Here is a 7698-nt window from a genome sequence, read left to right on the forward strand (position 1 = left end):
GGTATCATTTCATAAAAGAGATAATTGCTCAAGGTAATATTCAAGTGTTGAAGATTGGTACTGAAGACAATCCAGCTGATATGTTGACTAAGCCTTTATGTGTTAGTAAGTTCGAGCATTGCTTGAACTTACTTGGTGTTTATTGTGTTTGAGTTTAGCCCTTTGGAGGGCTATTGGAGAAGATGAAGATATTAAATATTTGTTTATTTGTTGGAGGAGAATTCAAGCCAAGGTGGAGATTTGTTAAGTTTGTCTCGAATTCTTGACCCGTTTTGAAGATTGACCCGATCCGACATATTTTGGTGGCGACCCGAATGGGGAATTTTTTGAGATCTGTGATGGAAGTAGAGGGGTTGGGCCGATAGGCCCAAGCCCGGAGCCCATCACTGATCTCGTATGGGGGTATGGCTCGACCGGATCCACCGCGACCCGATGGGTCGATCCACGATTTGGAGTATATATAATGTACTATTACTTGTTGAGAAAGTCATTGTATTCCAGGATTTTCACGCAGCTAGGGTTTCAGGGCGAGTTTTTCTTCACCGCTGCTTGAGTGTAATCTCTCTTCTGCATAGTGAATCATCTTCTTCTTCGCCCGAGGATGTAGCATACCACCCTGGTGTGTGAACCTCGTTAAATCTCTGTGTCGTACGGATCTATTGTCTCTTTATTATTCGTGTTTCTTGGTGTTTGATCTTACAAAGAGGATGAAGCTTGTGGAGGTTGTGAAGAAGGTCGCTACATTATATGGCATGATACTGGGGCTGAATTAGAGGGGGTTGGTCAAGGACAACCATATTTTACTAAAAAAATGGTATTTGCCATAATCCTCTCCAAGAGTTCCCAACTATTGGATCTCCATTATCAAAATGTTATTGGAGACATTGTTGGGAGGATTTAGATTTATGCCTTCTAGGCTTGCTCCATACTTCTTCGTCATCGGAAGAGGATGAATAAGAGGGACAATCACAGATGCCAAACCACTTATGTCTCGTAGAGCTTTGAAAATCATAAATCAGATCTCCAAATGCTAAATATGCTATTATGGGGATAGTCTTCTGCCTTATGCTTTGTGGGAAAAATTGGGATCATAGTGAAGATTGGTGGAGGGAACTGCATCCCTATTTGTCCATTTGATCTTCTGGTGAAAGTAGGATCTACAGAGGTAAGAGACCGAGGTTAATCTTAGATCTCCTGCCTTTGTTCATATGAAGTGATCCATGCTTCTAGAACAAGATGAAGTAGATCTTCTCTGGGGATCTGCTTAGGAACATAAGTGACAATTGAAACTTGTTTGGAATCCACATTGATAAACAAGGCATCTGAGGAATGGCTTGTCACAAGATCCAAACCAAGGTTTTGGAGTCTGTACACCATTTGATAATGAAGGGTGGCTGTTGTGGTGGTGATAACTTGAGGGGCTTCTATGATCTAGACTTAGATTTGTAAAGCATCTAAAAGATGTAGATGTGCATCTGTAAGATGCATGTTGAAATTGGGAAAAAAGTGTGAAGAAGACAGTTCCAGCATTCAAGGTTATTTGGATGTTAGAAATGACAGTGCTGGAATTGTTTGAGACGACTATCAAGTAAGGCTATCCAAGAAATAACTTGTAGGCCTTTTCTTCTACAAAAAATGAGGACTAGAAGGATAGCTTCAAAATGAAGATGGGTGTATCCCTGTGCAATTCCTGTATTTGGTAAATCTCTTGGGAGCTTAAGAGTAAAGAACTGTTCTGCTTGGTTAGCTGGGATCTAGTATTGGTCAAACCAAGAGGCTTGAACAAAATCTTTTGGTGCAAGAGATTTTCTAGTAGAAATGAGAGTAGTAATCTTTTTCTTTGCAGACACAGAATTTTTAGAAAAAAACAGTGTATGGGTTGAGGATAGGGAAGTTTGTTGGTCTTCTGGCATGTAATTGATCTCATTTAGATTGTCAATTTTGAAGCTGACAAAGTATGCAAAGGTAGAGGTGAAGAAAAACTGGTACGAGGAGATGAGAGACTTGAAGACATGGTATAAGAAGTTCTCTTCCTTTGAGATTAAAAGTCATAGCAAATTCTCTGGAACAAAAATTAAATATTTCAATTTACAAGCATGCATAGTATGTCTTCTGTCGAGGTGATCAACGCAATAACTATCATACAATGATTTAATTGCCGAGATAAATGGATTCATTACTAAATACTTCTTCACCCACTGCAATCTCAAGGCCTTTATCACAGTATGATAAGTCACCAAAAACCAATAATATTGGTCTTCTCAAACTACCTAACCAAACTAAGGTAAATACAATGATAGTCTGTGTATATTACTGTTTCTGATGTGGAGGCACCACTAAACTGGCAACCACAGAGCATATTTTAGTAGAAATATACTTAGATCTCAGAAAAAAAAAAAAAAAACTAAAATCATCAACTCATTGGAAGAGAAGAAAGGAGTTTAGAAGAACATGACCCTGATACCATAAGGCCACTTGAGTCTTATTTGGTCTAACTCTTTTCAAATGGCTATAGTGGGCTAAGCAATAGCAATCAATTCAGCTCTCTTATAAGCTATTTCTAAAGATCACACCCCCATTATGGTGGAGAATAACAACAAAGATGTCATCGCTTATTTGCACAATAGATCTTCATCAACTCCTTTAATTGTCAAGCTCATATTGGAGGGCATTCTTTATTTGAGTTTTTGTTATGAACTTGAATTTTCTCTTTTGTTCTTAGGGAGTCTAACAACTTAGCCTACTCTTGGGCTAGGAGAGTCCTGTTTGTGATGGGTATGACAGTTTAGTCAATTCCAATATTTGGATTCAAATTTAATGTTTGGCATCCATGAATTCTTCCTGCTCCTCTAAATAATTTTATTTGCACAAAAAAGAAAAATTCTTGTTTGTATTTTACTTTCACCGTGAACCCTCACAGTATCAAAGTGAAAGTGTATGCAACTATAGTAATGATCACTAGGATGAGTGCAATGCGCTACATAACACTAGGGGTGCCAATTCCAAGCCCGACCCGGCCCATTTATGAAATGGGTGTTCACAGTGCAACCATCTGGCCTCATGGGCACCCGACCAGACCAATTGAATATAAGCCCGACTTGGACCGACTCCTTTAAGACTGACCTAGCTTGACCCCTTTAATACTACTCGAACTTGAAATCCCCATTTTGCTACCAATAAGATTGAAGAGTAAAGTAAAAGTTCAAAATTGAAAATCCTTTACCCCTTCGTTTCATTTTCCATTTTCTTTTTGGCTTTGTTGCATAGCTCCTTCCTTCAATCTTTCCCATCTATTGGGTGATTTTATAGAGCTCATTCTCTCGCATAAGCAGTGTAAGATTCCCTGATTTAACTTCAACCACCGAGGGCCAAGGAATCAGAGGGAGATCAATTGAGACATTGAGATTGATGAGGAGTTACGCCTTGCTGCCCCCATTCGACTACTCTAACCACCACTGCAACATGTAATCTGGCATCTCAGCCACTCTGGAGAAGAGGCTATTGAGAGGTTTGGGGTGGGAAGTAGGTTTGGATCATGCCATTCGGCTACTCCGGCCACCGCTGCAACATGTAATCCGACATCTCAGCCTCTGAGGAGAAAAGTCTCTCTTTTCTTTCTTCTTCTTCTTTTTTGTTTTCTTCAATTGTGATTTTCTGTTTTATCTTTTGGGTAATGAACAACAGCTCCTGAAATAGTAAAACTCACTGATAAGTGGGCTTAGTCAAATGGTTTGCTCAATTTTCAAGATGAACAAGAGACTGATCAATGAACATGCGTCTTTAACAATAGAAAATGAAATTTATGTGATCGTGGTGATGAATTACCTGTGAGTTTGTAAAATATACTTGAGATAGAACTATGCTTTTAGTGGAATAAACTTGATTTCTTAAACTCTTACATTGACATTGGAAAGTCCCGTTTAGAGTCCGTTTAACGCCCGTTTAGAATTAAATAGGTTTGTAGTTCGATTAAGGCATGTTTATGGTTGTCCGATTATAGTTCGAGACTGATCCACCCGATTATAAATCGTACCATGCCCACCAAAACAAAGCCCAATTAGTGAAATGGGCGTAAATAGTGAAAGGTTTGAAAGTGATCAAGTTCGACTAAACCCGACCAAACTCGACTGATTGACACCCCCTACATAACACTAGGGGTGTCAAAACCTAGCCTGTACCGATAAAACTGATCGAAACCGATCGAAAAAACCCAAATCGAATCAAATCGATCCTTATTGGATTAGTTTTGGACTGAGGTATGTTGGGACCGACTGAAAACAGGTCCAAACCGAACCGACTAATAACCAAACCGAATGAAACCGATAAAAAAATAAATGATTATGAGATTTTAAATTGATGAATTGACTATCCATTTTTCATAATATTAGTGAGAATTTTTTTTATTTGCAAGGGAAATTGTTACTAATCATTGAATATTAGGTTATGAATAGAGAAATTGATTGATTTGTAAATTGTGACAATGCTTCCATTGATTTCTTTGTTCACTATACAAAACTAGTTGGATAGTTAAATGAATGATTGGGGATAATAGGGTTTATTTTGTGATTTTAATATTATATCTTCTTAGTAATTTGTTATCCATTGATTTCAATATTAGTTCCCTTACAACGATAAACTATGGTTTAATCATAATCATAAATTTAAAGTATTTTTTTTTTTTTTTTGGGTCAAATCTTGTTACTATAAGTTATGTATGTAAGATTTCATTATGGTTCAAGCCCAATAATAAATCGATCTAAACAGGTATTAACCTGATATTGAAAAATTGAAATAAACTTAAATCAATCCAGACTGAAACCTAAATCGATCAAAAATCGAAATTCCTTAATGGATTGGTTTTGGTCTCCCTCATTCTTAGACCGAAACTAATTCAACCCGACTGAAATCAAATCAAACCGACCGATTGACACCCCTACATAACACTACCAATTTTCAATCCTCTCATTACATGGTGTCATAAAGTTAACATTAAAAATAAATAAACAAGTATAATAAAAAATCCCACATCTCCCTAGAAGAACAACCAACTACATTACAAGTAAATGAAAAATGATATCGTGAACCCATTGTAGTGATTGAATGTCCATGAATTCTCGGGTAAACCCTCAAAGAGTAATGAAAATTGATACCACAATGAGTTCGCATTAATAAGACTTTAATTAAATATATAAATAATCTAATTCAATTAAATATTTTCCAACCAAATAAAATCTTTATTGTTTTAAGTTTATAATTTTGTTTCACTATTTAACAACTTGAACATTGAGGCTCTCCGCGAAACAGGGGTAAAAACTAAAAGCTGCGTAGATAGAGTCAAGGGGAATCCCATACAACACGAACATTGGTGGAGTCGGTAGTTACTTGGGACAAAGGAAATGGGATCAGACGTCACCTAGAATTTCAAAGATGCTGTTGGTGGGCCACACCATGCCCCATTAGAAATTAATTCCGAACCCGGAAATTACGAGAAATTAAATGAATTTACAAAACGCAACGCAATTATTGTATAATAATTAATTTATAAAGACAAAAGAACGATAAACATGGACCACTACAGTATAGACAAGACCCGTTATTACTCCCAAGTCCCAAGTCCCAAGTCCCAAGTCCCAACTCCCAACTCCAAGGAGATTACAAAAATCAGTTCCCTTTCCGCAGATTCGAATGATCTTCTTTGTCTCTTTTCGGGTTGGTTTTTTTTTCCACCATGGATCCGTTTTTCCAATCACCCATCACTAAACACACTTTGGATCTGGCTCTTCTTCTTAGTATTCATCGTTCAAGTTTATTCATAATTACTTGAGCGAGTGGTACATGACAAGGTGATCATCCAACAATTTGAGGGAAGCTAAAATAAGACGTTGACAAAGGCTCGAAGAATGAAGCACCAAGAACAATTGGATTATCGCTTTGTTATGTGTCGCTCATCCAAATAACTATGAGAAGACCTAAGCTTAAAGAGAGGAGCCCAATCCCAACACTTATCACTATATATTTACACAAAAATAAATAAATAAATAAATAAATAAATAATCAACTATTGCAGGGAATTGAGTTAATTAATTAAATTAACTGGAGATAGAGTGAGACTGCTAACTGCACTTTCAATTAATTGTGTCTGATTTCAAGTGATGAACCTAATTAACTTAATTATAATTATTTTAAAAATTCCTTCAGAGATATAGGTGTTGATGAGATCAGAACAAATAAATGGATATGTCAGTACTTGTCAAAATTATTATTCAAGAAAATCAGGTTATTCTCGTGACACTATGACTCATCATCATCTTCTTCTTTCTACTGCAATTGCTGCAATGAATGACAAAGTTTGTCTCTTTCCTCTAATAGCAATCAGACTGAATAAATAAATCGAAGATACGTAGTTTGGAGCCTTCTTTCTTTGATTTAGCTGAATTCGTTTTTACATTCCTTCCTTGATTACAATCAGAAAAACGCCAAAAATACATATCAATTTCAGAGAAAATTTAATTACTTATTATTAAAAACTAGAAACACCGACGAATTTGTCCCACTTATCAAACTCTCCATGGATGTTGTCACTGTAGTTAGGGGTGTTAATTCTAGGTCTGCATCGAGAGATTTAATTGAGCATGACAAGTTTATGGCCCAACTTAAATCGGCCCAATTAATAAATGTGTCAACACGTTTATAAGCATATAGTACACGGTGCAACCACCTAGCCTGACGGGCGTCCGATCGGTTTGACACATTTACAAGCTCAACTTGAATCGATTCATTTAAGCCCGACCAAGCCCGACCCCTTTAATACTATTTGTATTCTTTTTATTTTTTTAATATTATTTGTATTTAGTGCTATGCTAAGGCTATGTGATATGTACAGTTGAGATGGTGGTGATTATTATCTGAACATTCATCTTTTTAAGCATAGTTTAATTGATTTAAACTTACTCAACTTGGGTTGTTTAGGCATAGTTTAATTGATTTGAGTTCCACTGGATTAAAGACCGAGTACTTTAGTAACTTGACTACTTCGTTTATTTTTGGCTTAATCCATTTTAACTATGGGATCTTTCTTTGTTATTTCCATCTTTGCCTCATTTTATTAGTATTCCTTTCAAGCACATTTAAAAGACCAATTTTAAAGAGGACACGTTTAAAGTCCGTTTAAAGTTAAATAGGTTTATAGTCCGATTAAGGCTTGTTTATGGCAGCCTGATTAAAGCCCGAGATCGATCGGCCCTATTATCAACCATATCATGCCCCGCGCTAGCTAAGCCCGTTTAGCTAAACAGGCATTAACGGTGCAGCCCTAGAAATTGGTCAAGCCCAATTAAGCCCGATTAAAATCGAACCAGGTGGGCCCAGTCAGATTGATTGTCATCGCTAACTGTAGTGATCATGATAATTTTTTATTAATTTCTTTTCCTCCAATCGAGGGAAAAAATAAAAAAGACTTCCCACACTGCTGAAGTAGAGGAATCTCTTACACCACAGCAATCAGTATATGAGAATAGGTGGATTATATGTTTGAGATAGATCACAATTTTGACTTATGACTTATATTCTAAAAACGTCAATTCACATAAAAAAATGGTTTTTTTTTTTTTTCTTGTCATTATATCTACTGACACACAACAAAAGTTCCTAGACGCTAAACCATGTAAATGAGCTTTTTCTTATAGCTTTGTTTGGTTG

The sequence above is a fragment of the Macadamia integrifolia genome, chromosome 5, assembly GCF_013358625.1.
Source record: "Macadamia integrifolia cultivar HAES 741 chromosome 5, SCU_Mint_v3, whole genome shotgun sequence".
Classification (NCBI taxonomy): domain Eukaryota; kingdom Viridiplantae; phylum Streptophyta; class Magnoliopsida; order Proteales; family Proteaceae; genus Macadamia; species Macadamia integrifolia.